Here is a 13967-nt window from a genome sequence, read left to right as displayed (position 1 = left end):
CCTGAAGTAGCATCTTCCTTCCTCCAGTTACTAGCTAGAGGACTCTCCATGGGTTTACTACTCTCCATGAGGAATCTCCTAAGTATCGTGTTGACATACTTGCCCTGAGATACAAACAACTTTCCATCTCTCTGCCATACCTCCGTGCCAAGAATGTAATGCATGAGCCCCATTTCCTTCATGTCAAACTCTCTTGTAAGATCCTCCTTTAAAGATTTGATGAGCTTCTCATCACTTGTCTATATGAGATCATGTACATAAAGTACAATGATCAAAAGCTTACCTTCCACCAATATGTGATATAGGATCTCATCTAGTTCACTCATTGCGAAGCCCAACCGAATGAAGTAGCTATTTATCCTGGTGTACCAAGCACAGGGTGCTTGCTTCAGCCCATACAGTGCACTCTTGAGTTAGCACACATGTGACTCATGGTCCAATGTTTTAAAACCTTTAGGATTCTCTATGTACACCTCTTCCTCAATCATGCCATTGAGGAAGGAAATCTTCACATCTATCTGATGGATACTCCAACCCATATGTGTAGATACTACCAAATAGATTTGATAGATGAGTGCCTTGAAACAGGAGCAAAGGTCTCATCATAGTCAATCCCCTCTACCCGTGAAAAGCCATAGGCCATAAATATGGCCTTATGCTTCTCAACACTACCATATGCATCTTCCTTTATCTTGTAAATCCAATGGGAGCTCACAACTGACTTGTCCTCTAGTCTCCACACCACATCCCAAACACTATTTCAAACTATGGAGTCATACTCCTCCACCATCATATCAACCCAAAGTGGTTGTTGCACTATTTCTTGAAAGGAAGATGGCTCTGTCACAACACATGCACCCATAATTTCCATGTATCCATTGTACCTCTCTGGTGACCTCTTCTATCTGCACTAAGAAGAGGGTGCTCCCACATTCTCTTGTGCACCATCCAACAATTTGTTAGCCTCTTTAGTAATCTTTCTTCCCTCTCTGGAAGACTCTACCTGACTGGATTTCTCCACTCCCTGAACCTCTGCATGTGTCTACTCCACATCAATCTGAGGCTCCTCAACCTTAGGAACTAAAATTTCCTCCTCCACATGTATCTCGAACTCCCTCTCAAGGGATACTCACATGGCCTTCTCCTCATCAAACATGACATCCCTGCGAACCACTGTCATCCGACTAGTTTGCATGTACACCCGAAATTTATGGGGAGTATTGGTGTACCCCACAAAGGTCCCCAACTTTGTTGTTGGCTAAAGCTTCTTTCGTGCATATTTGGTCACATGGAAATAAACCGATGACCCAAAAATCTTGAAGTGAGCAAAACATGGCCTCTTACCGGAATAAGCTTCCTCTGGTGTTTTACTCTCAAGTGTCTGATGTGGACTATGGTTTTGAACATAAACCGCTATGTTGCATGCCTTAGCCCACAAGTGTAGTGGTAGGCTCTGATCATGCAACATCATTGTTGCTGCCCCTACTATGCTCTTGTTCTTCCTCTCAGCAACCCCATTCTCTTAAGGGTTATGAGGTGCCGTCAAATCTCGTTTAATCCCTTCCACTACACAGAAGTTCTAAAACTCATTGGAGACATATTCTCCACCATTGTCACTCTGTAGAGGTTTAACCTTCTTGGTTGACTCTTTCTCGACAAATTCTCTGAATTCACAAAACTTTGTGAATGTCTGATCCTTTCGCTGCATGAAAAATATCCAGCATCTATGAGAATAGTCATCTACAAATATAACATAATACTTGTTTTTGGTGGTGGATACTATCGAGAATAGTCCACACATTTTAATGGACTCTCTGTAGAATAGACTCGGCTCGATTGTCTTTATATCCAAAGGAAGACTTGGTGTATTTTCCCAAAGTACAACCCTTGCATGTATCAACTTGCTCAAGCATACCTTTTGGAAGACCAGTAGATATTTGTTGCAATATATTCAAATCTCCATGATCCAAGTGGCCCAACCGCCTGTTCCACAACACGCCGACATCTCGGCTCAACATCCTTTTTGCTTTTGAACTCAAAGAGGCACAATCCTCTACCTCTATCTTATAGAGATTCTGAACTCAAATAACTTTCTTATTTACTTGACCCGTGGCTATGTGTCAACCGAAAGCCTTTCCTTTAGAAAATATCACATCATAGCCTCTATCCTCAAGCATGACAAGGGATACCAAGTTCTTTTTCAGTGTGAGTACATGCATAACATTCTTCAAGGTGAGTGGAGCCACATTCTCCCTCTGAAAGGTAATAGTGCCCACACCAGTAACACTATACTTACCGTCATCACCCATCTCGATATGCATCTTGAGATATTTCTCCTCCAGTTCACTGAATAACTCTTTGTCACCAGTCATGTGGACAGAAGTTCCACTGTCTAAGTACTAGACACTTCCCATCATTGATGACACCATGCATGGAATGAGGGAAAAGTTGAATTCGAATTGGGAGGCCAAAGCCTCACCCGCTGCAACTCTGATTCCAACACTTCCAAGTTCATCGTGACATTGAGTGAGATTTTTCAAGTACTTTGGAATCGTCTCCCCTTTCTGCATCTTGATTTTATGAAGTTTATCCTTCGATGCCAACTTCCTTTGATCACTGTTATTCCAATACAAGTCCATTAATGTTTTCCACATATCATGAAGAGTTTCCTTGTCATGGAGACTCGAGACAACGTGGTCTTGAACTCCCTCAAGGATTATCTACCTTTCCTTTGCCATAGACTTCTTCCATTTGGTCAAGTTTTTTGCATCCGTAGCTGCTGGCTCGGGGACTTCTTGATAAATGAATTCCTTCAAGCCATTAACTTCTAGAATAGCCTCCATCCTATCCCTTTAGGTTATAAAATTGGAATTTTCTTCCAATGCATACTCAAGCCTCAACCCATGGAAGACCATCTACAGATCCTAAAGTATGTATCCAAATTCAACTTTCACCTCCAACCCAGAAACTCAAAACTTCGAAATCTCCTCTAAAGAGTTGGTTTAAAATCAGCTATATCTCCCTCATCTAAGCTCCAATTCGGCTGATTTATTTTTGAATTTGGGTATATTTTCCCAAGGAATCCAAATCAGAAATTTGTTTCTCAAATTTTTCATATAAAATCTCAGGACTTCTCTGCAAACTCTTGGCCCAAAAAACAATCTTTCTCCAATACCATGTAGAAAAAGATGTAGATTCACAAGCTCATGTAATCTACTAAAACAAGAGACAAGAATATACTTATACTCTTTACAGCGGAAGCCCATAAACATCAAGCAAACAATAATCAATAGAGGAAGAGAATCAAAGGCACATAACACAATAAATATTAGGGGAAAGCCACAGCTCAAAACCCCACTATCTATTTTGTATTAATTCGGAAAATCAAGATGAAATTACAATGCTTGTTCTCTCTAGAACAATCTAGACACTCAACAAATTCAATCTCCAACTCGTAAGCAATCTCAAGACCAAATATTAGCCTCTTCACAAGCTCCCCAAGTATTTATTCCAATTTGCAATTCCCATGGAGGATAGCTTGTATTTAAATGGAAATAAAGCCTCTAAAAATAGCACAATCCCTCAAGGATCAGTTCCTGAATGCATGCACTATCAGTGAAACTCAGAAAAAGCTAAAACAAATAGTACATTGCTCTCCACTCTAGTCTCGACTGGGTTTTTCTTCGAATTGACATGCATGAATTTCTGATGGTGAAATCTTGAGTTAACTAGAGTAGCACTAATTAGGTCACTAGTGTCCCAACTAGATGTTTACTCACTATTAGTTCCTTAAATTGATTGAAACTAATTTAACTAGACTTAACTCAATAAATTGATTTAACTAATTACAACTCATCCTTAACTCCTATAAGTTAGGGAGAACATATACATGTCTTCTAAAAGACTTCCAATTTGAATTTCCTAAATTAATTAAGTTAATTAAACTTAATTAATTATTTCCAAATTGCTATGAGAAAAGAATTCTATTTTAGTTCATAGTTTAATTCAAGGACAAATTAAACTAGAATTTCTTGTTGCCATTTCTCAACAGTTTCTCTATCACAATAAATGAATTGTAATCTATTACGTCATATATTCACTTTTTATCCATTTTCAAATCAAAACATGCTGAGAACCATACACCAAGTCTTTCATAAAACATAACCATAACTAACATTTAACCAAAATAAATAACAAGGATATAACAACCATAAGAATCACATATGAACTAGTACATTTACACGTGAAATACCAAGAAGAAAGATATGTTATTAATAAATGCATAAGCCAGCGAGGTGCAGGACTTCCATGAACCACTCGATCATAGATTTTTTGAACCAGATATTTCTTTTAACCAATCACCCCCATGCCATATTCGAAGCATGAATGTGGAATCTCATAAAAAAATCAATGAAAACCAAGCCGTGGGTACAGAGGCCAAACACCTCAACCCTTAACCAATTATCCCACCTCACAGTAAGTCATCTCTAACCATCACCAAATTGGTCTCTACCCAAATTGTCTAGGGCTCCAGAGCATTTGTTTCAACGAGGGATTCCATGACTAGTAACTAAACCCACAACTACTGTTGGGATTCCAGAGCGTTTATTCAACTAGGGATTCTGGGACTAGTATCACAACCCACCAAGGGCTTATAGAGCCTTTTTCCAACAAAGGCTTCTAGGACTAGTAACTCAACCTAAGTTGTTACAGGGAATCTAGAGCGTTTTTTTTCAACCAAGGCTTCTAAGAACTAATAACTCAACCCACAGCTAAAGGAACATGACAACCAACTAGTAAAGAAAGATAAAACCCATAACATCATGGCTATATAGGAAACACATGTCTATATACGAAATGGAAAGGCTAAGAAAATCCCTTCGTAATCAAGGCAATCCTCCATGCCAATGACATATCATGACCAAGAAACCACATGCATGTGCCATGCATGCCAAAACTAGTAAGGAAATCATACATTCAACTTTGTACATGTAAGAAAAATCCACTATAGATTTTGATCCCGATGTTCCCTTGCGCTTTCGTGATTTCCCTTTGCCTTCTTGCTCCAAATCTCAAGTATCACTAGTATAAAATAGCTAAATAGTTACTAAAAAGATGACTAAAATTTGTATATAAATGACTAATTTTCAGTCGGTGACCAATAGTATCTTATAACACGAGCAAATTTTAGTCGTTTTTAGCTTAGTCATTAATTGGTTGTCAAAATTTTATCATGTAGTAGTATATTTAGTCGTAAATTTGGTCATTAATTTAGTTATTGATTTATTCATTAATTACCACAATTAATGACAAAATATACAAAAAAATATATTACTATATGATCACCCAGAAATCCAATCAATGAGAAAATAAATATGACCAAAATGTTGGTCATATTATACGATACTATAAATTAGCTACTAATAGTCATATATATGCGCAAATTTTAGTCATTGTTTGAAACAAATTAATGACCAACGAAATATGAGTAAATTTTGGTTATGTTATAAGATATTGTAAATTAGCTACTATTATTTGTATATATGTAAAATTTAGTCATCATTTGTAATAAAAAATTTATCATTTACAGTCATTATTTATCTTTTTTTTGCAGTTTCATATTCGTTATATAAACACAATTGATTTAATAGTTTATATTTGTTTCATTTACTTTCATTAATAATCATTATAAATTACTAATTTAGTCGTGTATTAATTTTATTTTCATTCATCATTAATCAATATAAACTACTAATTTAGTAGTTTTATATTGATTTTATGTGTTCATTATTAGTAAACATAAATTAATTCCTATGATTTTGTGACTAAATTAAAAAACAAATGTCATACAATGTGCATGTTCATCTAATATAAAACTCAAAATTACATATGTTAATTACAATACTAAATAATATGAAGTTCAACTATAAATAATTTCAACTACAAATTATATTACATGAAATGTCTAGTATTACAATATGAGTTTCCAACTTAATATTGGTTGGACTACTATTTACACATGAAATGTTGTTTCATCACTTCAAAAAATTATCAATGTATTTCCAAGGCATTGCAACTAAATTCACCAACTCTAAAAACTTGACCATTAGCCTCTATTTGTGTGTCTTATGCAGGACACTGCCTCTAAGGGTATATCACAAGATCGCTTCTCTTCTCTCTCTATTTTTTTCATTTTTCGCTGCAGTGTTATGGTCCTTCTCTTTCTTCAATTCCTGCTTCTTCATCAATATTGAGTTCGTCTTTTGAAGATGAAAGAAGATACAATGCAGAATATAAGACATGAAAGATGATGAATATTAGAATATAAACTATCAAAGAATATAAAAGATTTATATGACATATACCTCAACATCAGTGATGTCAATGCCATTTTTCCCCATACAAGGAAGAAACTCAAACAAGTTTTCTTCAGTTGGGTGATAGTGGTCACTATGTCACCATATGACCTGTATAAACAAAGCAAATAAAATGGCATCTTAGAAAAGAACAACTTGGTAACTTAGTATTCATCCTTCAGAGAAATCTTAGGCACGATCATGTCAACTAAGTTACATGCTAAAAATCTCAGTTTGTAGATAACTTGTGGCAACAAAATTTCATTCTTTAACACATGAACTTGGTCAAGTATATAGACAACTTGTGCTCAAATGACAACATGAATGTAAATTTTTTTAATAGTCATGAAATTATTTTAACAAAAAATAACTAAAAAGATTTCAATTAATATAATGTAATACTAATCTCATCTTCAAGCTTTGGATGATTTTTAAATGGACTTGATACCAAGTATTTTTTATTTTGTAGTTAAAAGACAAAACAAAATCAAAGGAAATGTTCAAATACACTCAAACAATAAAGAGAGGATATCATGGAATATGCATTGCAATTATAAAAAATCTGTTTACCTATCCACTGATGTCTTGTCTAGAATTCCTAAAACATTTTCTTACCCAAAATAACCATGAGGTGAAATAATAATAACATTAAAAACCATGTAAATCCCTACTATAAAGATTTCCAAATTTGATGGCTCAGGTGCCCGAAGGATCTCCAACAATAAATAAATCATATCCAAGGCATGCTCTACATTGTCTTCCCATCCCTTTTCCAATCTCATTTCATGTAACCTTCCCACACTAGAGTCAAGTAACAATCAAAAGAAGTTATTGACATTTTTAATCTTTTATATCTATAAAATTTGAATATGAACTGTGTCAGTAACATATTAATTCATATTTAAAGTCTTCCTATCGAGAGAAGGTATCAATCAAGTAGGACATCTAAAAAATCAATCTTAATTAGCTCCTAAAATAATTCCTATCATATAAATGTTTTTCTTGCTGTGATATCTTGGGTAGAAAAAAGAGCATATTTGCAAAAGACAAATTCATATATTACTTGTGTTCAAACTTTTTATATGGTGTATTCTTCGACAACCTTTGAAGATGTTCCTCTGCCTTTATGAAAGTAGATTGAGCTTGGTTAAACTCTTTATCCTATCATTCAACATCAATTTCTGTAAGATAAATGTGACACACTATTCTTTCCCATTTCTCAACATGTTACAAATGATAATTTGAAAGTCACATAAAACCAAGAGAAAGCCCTTTTCTAATCAATACAAACAAACAAATAGTGCCTTTAATAAAACTTCACACCTCATAAGTTAATATACCACATTCTTAGGCTAAAGGTGATCTTATTTGAATCATCTTCAGGTCATACTTAATTGGATGTTCGTATGTTTACCATGATGCCAATTTCGTGTTAGAAGAAATATACAAATCCATATTATTAATAGGGAAATTCAAGTATGATTCATAAAAAATAACGTCATTGCAAGGTAGTGGAGAGAGAAACAACTTTGTAATTAGGATTCTCTATTTTAGTTCAATTTGAGTTGAGATTGTATTTGAATATTATAGTTTTCTCTAAAGAAGTGAAATAAAAATATGAGAATCAAAATTGCCTAGACAATCCCAAATATTCCTCTCGTGGTTATCCATAACTATATCCTAGCCTTGTTAAAGTAGTGTGCTTTAACTTATTTAAAGAGTATAATGACTTTGCTACAAAAATATTTGTGATTATCATCATATTGATTATAAGCTCCATAAAGAAGGTTGTTAATTGGTTTTAACTCTGGTGGTTGGGAGGAATGATTGTTATCCATGCCACCCAGTTTCAATTTCCATAACTGATGTGTTGAGCTCATAAAAAGTATATTGGTGTAATGACATTGAAAATTGTTGTTGACTCACATTAAAGAAGGTAAATATTTGGTCACGATTCTTTCTAATTCACTTCAAAAACAATTGGCCAATTTATACATAAGTGACGTCATGGCTACAACTTGTGAATTCTTTCCTAGCATATGGCCTGTTTCATCCTGGCATTCATCTAACTTAGCAAAACATTCGACTATTTCTTTCATGTGTTGAGTCAAAAAATTATCTGGTATTGATAGGGTCAATAAAACTAAATCACCCATTTTAAACTTCTAAAAAGGATCACTAATGATTTTGTCATTCACTCTTAGCCTTAACTCCTCTCGTATTGGAAAACCATATGATGTAATAAGTGAATTGCCATAAGTTATTTTGTCTAGGAAATCCTTCACAGTTGAATTTGGAGGTAGTTCTTGACAGTCATCTATTTAACAATAATAAGAAATCTTGTAATCCATGAAATTGATATAATGGTAGAAATTTCAAACAACATACGTAAAAAAATTGTGTAATAGATTAACAAATGAAATTCAAAACAAGCAGACTAGATAGAAACTACATCATAATATGTTTTTTTTAAGAATAACCTACTCAATTTATCATCTTCCAACATAATTACAAGGAGACTATCGTTTGTGCCACAGGGTGGGCTGCATAATTTGTCCATATGTGGAAAGCCATTTTTATGGGAAGGGAAAGAGAAATTTTTTCTCATGTCTACATCTTAGGGAGATAAACATATTTTAGTTTCCATAATCTCACTATTCCATGTTATCACCCATCTTGACCACTCCACCATTTGAGCAATGAAGGAAGGGTTTGTTTCTTCACCCTCCTTGTACCTCCAATGTGCAACAACTCCAAACTCAATTTGTTGATGAATTTCTTAATTTAGTCTATAGATGTATTTCAAGTGGAAGACCATCATCCCTAAAAACAATGGTATGCAAAGAATTATACCTAAAGTGTTTGGACCACAACAAGTATTAGGAGCATAACTTGAAAAATCCCAATGGTTTTTTCCTAACCTAATCTACAAATGATGTAACTTCAATAGAGAGGAATGATGTATATCCCAAATTAGGGAAAGCGTAAAATATATATCATTTACATGTGCAAATGTATTGTTAAATTAAAATTCATATATTTGGGGAGTGCTGTAAATGAAAAAAAAATTCAAAGGGGATGTTGATTAATGATGTAAGTAGAAGCATCCATAATCTGACATACCCAATGGAATTTTCAAAATTTTGAAGAGTATCTTATCAAGAAATAGTGAAAAGACACCGACAACATGTAAAACTTGTCGACATGATTGGTGATATTCCATTTAAGTTGTACATTCTCCTATAATGCCTTAAAAATGTCATCCACAAATTTACAACTATCTATTTGATTTCCTCTCTCACTAGAGATTTAAACATATGATTTTCTACTTTAGGTTGTATGGGGATCATCAAGAAGGGGCTTTTTCAAAAGAACCTTCCTCACCTGTGCTACCAATATATGATCTCCCTTGTCATAATTTATCGACCTCCTCGAAGCTCAAGCCTTTGATATTAGGAAAAAAATTAAGGACAAAAAGGAATGCAACCCAACAATAGCAGTGAATACTATAAATGTTTTGGATGTGCCCAACATATCAATGAAAGATAGGAATCTCTCTGAAATAATCATATTAGATATCCAACAAACTATTCAAGTAATGCTTCCACACATACTTCTATATTTTGAAGGATAAATTTCATAATTGATTGTCCATGGAACTCGTCTCGTGCCAAGAGAGAAGAAAGCTATATATACAACCAATCCAGGAAGAACAAACCAACCATAGCTACTTGGACACACATCACTATACCAAGAGCCAAAATGTTGGGAACAATACTACTCAAATGTTGTGTTTGTGAGAAAGTAATTTCCATGAAGCCTCTATATAATCAATGATAAAATATTCTAATGAATTAGTAAAAGTCTACATGGTAATCTAGGAAATCCAAGTAAATGGCATCAATCTTTCAGTAAGTTTATCTGAGACAAAATTTTAATCACAAAACCTTTTCTAGTTCTTAGTTTTGTTGTCTGTTAACAGAGTTACTTTTTAGCCCATATTTTTATCTTTTCTGTAAACTACACAGGACAGAGTTAATAAAATCCATTTCGATTGAGAATGCATATCACATTGAGAACGGAACATGTTGTGTGTCCTTACCTTATTTCTAGAGGCTTCGTAAAATCCACACCCAGCTGTTAAGAGACCATTGCAGTTCCAATGAGGTTGACTAAAGTTGAGGAGTAATAGTCTTCTTCCACACCAATCTATTAGATATATGCCAAGAATTGTGCCAAGTGCACTCACTTCACAACAACAAGGAAAGTAATAAAGTTATTTTTTTTGAAACAAAACCTACCAACTCCAAAATAGTAGGATTTATATACATTACAATATTAATACCCATAAACTGTTGAAATGCATGCAAGTGAATTACTGTAAAAATATAAGTCACAAAGAATAGAAAGAAGAACCAACACAAATCAATGTGAATGTCTTATGCTAACATTTCTATAATCCTCTGGGGACAACTCTAAATCAAAAAACAAAATAAAAAGCTAATATCCTAGCAATATGGAGGTCAGGGACAACAAAAAAAACTAGTATAAATATCCCTTCAAGAGACCTAAAATGAATAAATTGTATTCTCATAAATAAAATCTTTATCCAAGGGTAGACATGGATTTTGCATCAAACCAAGAGGGTTATTTAGAGGGAGTAGCCTCCCTATGGGATTCTAATACCTTGAAAAGTAGGGCTAAAAGGTTCTCACTGGAGCACAACATGCTTTATGGAATTTTCCTTGGGTAAAAAATTCTAGTTAACCAACATTTACACCCAAAATAAATGGGGTAAAGGAGAAGCTACTAGGAATAATTCAATATTTCAAACGAATCCATCCCTTAGAAAACCATAACATGGAAGGTGACTCCAATAGGACCATAAAGAGAAAAAGGATGGTATATATAAGAGACCCTGTAAAGTACAAGTAAAAGATCTAATCTGAACCTATTTTATGTCAAACCTATAAACAAGAAATTCACCTCAAACAACACAAGAATTGGCTCAATATTCATTGCATAAATAATTTCCCAGATGTTGTTGTGTAAGAAATGGTTGGCAAAAAATAGAAATATCTTCCAAGAAGAGAAAATATGTCCAGCTAAACTAACATCAACAATTATGACATTACTATTATCTCAATGTAGATTGTAGAGAGAAAAGGTAGACAACTCCCTTGGAGGTTAGGAAATAAATATGGATACATTCGTTGAACCTTTAGGATTAGACTAATGTTCAACATCCAACCCCAAAAATGCCCAAACAAGGAGGCTAGCACCCACAGATGGAGACACTAGAACCTGAATATGCATAAAAGAACTTTGTTACACCAATAAGCATCTCTTCTTGGAAATGGCTAAGCCAAATTTTGTTTGCTCATTTTCTATTGGGTTGACATCCATCCCATTGTATAAAAAAAAACATTTGTTATTTTATCAAGATCCCCATAACCACACAAAATAGAGGAACTCATAATATTTATTCCGTATATTTCATTGATTCCCTCATGTTTCGTTTCCCTTTTCCACGGATATCAATTGGACAAATTTTACTCTGCGAATTTACTTCCATGATGCACAATCAACTGTTAACATTGGGTTCCATGACTTTCTTTGGGTCTCTCATGCATTTTGAAATACTTGAAGGCTCCATGATTTTATTTGTGTCTCTCTTGCATTTCCAATAATTGAAACACAACGTCTTCTCGAAAAGGCCACTAGATTGATCCTCATCACCTTCCTATTCATGTCCAATCACTGTGTGTATTCTATTTACTGGTGCATAAGTTAAAATTTAAAACTTGACTAGATATGAAGATATCTTCCGCTGCAACGACATTCTCAAGAGGTGTAGTCTGCATTGGTTTTGTTACTCTGACAAATATGTTTGTTATATTTTGTTTTCAATTGAACCAGGTCAGGTCCCAGTTTCAATTTCAAGCTTGTCCAACATTCAACATATGAAATCTATTGGCTAGCTAAAGAGAATTTAAAATTTTTAGAATATTTGTAGAATGACGTGTTCTCCACTTTCTTTCTATTAAGCTTGATTTTTTGTTTCAATGCGAACTTATGAAGAAAATGCACCTTCGCAAATAAGTCCCATGTTCTAACAATAGAAAAGCTATAGGGACAAACTTCACAATAATTGATAACTTTCCAAGAAAAGTTTATACATTCATACATTCAAGTTGCCATTATGTCATAGAACTAGATATTTCCTACATTGAGGGCCAGAGCAGATATTACTCCATATTTTTGTCTTTGGACAATCCCCTTGGTGAAGGAATGGATAATGATGTGATGTTATGAAGGAGAATACTTTTAAGTATTGGCGTACTTGTCACTACTATTGTTATGTGGTATTTGTTTGAGAGATCGGGATATACATTCTTTTCACTTATTTCCATTATTCTACTTTTGGTAGCTATTTTGTTTATCTAGGAAAATTTTGCATCTATCCTGCAAAGGCCGAAACATTAAACAAGGTAGTTGCTTCCATGTGTGTGAGAATTAATGGCATTCTAGTAGTGGCACATGATATTTCCCTTGACAAAGACACTAAACTTTTAACAAAGGTGGTTATCCTATTTACAGGTATTCCATGTATTCAATTATCCCTTTTTTTTCAAAATAATTTACAATACATGGTAGCGTAGCAGGGACCCTTATCAGATTGGACAACCCGTAATACTTTGAGCTTCATTATGAGGGCATAGTAACTTAAAATAGGTTATATAAAACTATCACTATTTTTTCATATTAGGCATGCAACATCCACATCTGAAGCAGAAGTCTAAGGAGATGACACTCCTCCTAAGTTCGTTTTACATTCTTCTTTGGCGAGATCTGCAAATGAGCGCTCCACAAGAATGAATATCTTATCCTTAAAGGCCTCAAATATTCTCATGTTTCTAATTTGAAGTGCAACATTTTATGTTTCAACTAATATGTCCTGAACTTCCTCTTTCTCATCCCTGTTAGTCTTCACTCTAAATCTTTTATTCGTTCCATATTGTCTGAGTCATCAGACTTGTTACAAATGATAATTGTATCCCTACTAGATAAATTTTCGCTACATGTACTTCTAGTTAACTATATAATGGATGACAATGAAAATAAAATAAAGCAAGGAACTTCGAAGATAGAAAAGATTCCCTTATTATTTACTACAACATAAAACATGTTAGAAAAAGGAGCATACTAGAGGAAAATTGATCATTCAAATTGAGGTTGTCTTGCCTTCTCTTGGAGAGCAAATAGTCACCAGTGTGCCATAACTGCTAACAAATAATTTATCTACACTTAAAAGTGTTCAACAAGAGAAAATTCTACTCATTAAACCTATTGTAAACATGGATTACTCCACTTGAATGAAAAAATGAAAAGGCCACTTACAACCTCCAAAGAGAAAGATCCCTTTTCTCCTTCCATTTCGGGAACCTTCTACACGATTACCTTTTATAGATGTTTGTTTTGACACATTTACATAATCTGGTTAAAGCTTCCATCGACCTTTCTTTATCTATTGTGAAAAATAAATGGAGGCTTTACTGCACTATGAACCAAGAACATACCAATGCTACCTGTGGTACTAAAATCCCAACT

The sequence above is a fragment of the Pinus tabuliformis genome, chromosome X (assembly GCF_031772625.1).
Source record: "Pinus tabuliformis cultivar Carrire ecotype Pingquan chromosome X, CPIR1, whole genome shotgun sequence".
Taxonomy (NCBI): domain Eukaryota; kingdom Viridiplantae; phylum Streptophyta; class Pinopsida; order Pinales; family Pinaceae; genus Pinus; species Pinus tabuliformis.
The sequence above is the reverse complement of the archived record's forward strand: the minus strand, read 5'-3'. Positions refer to the sequence as shown.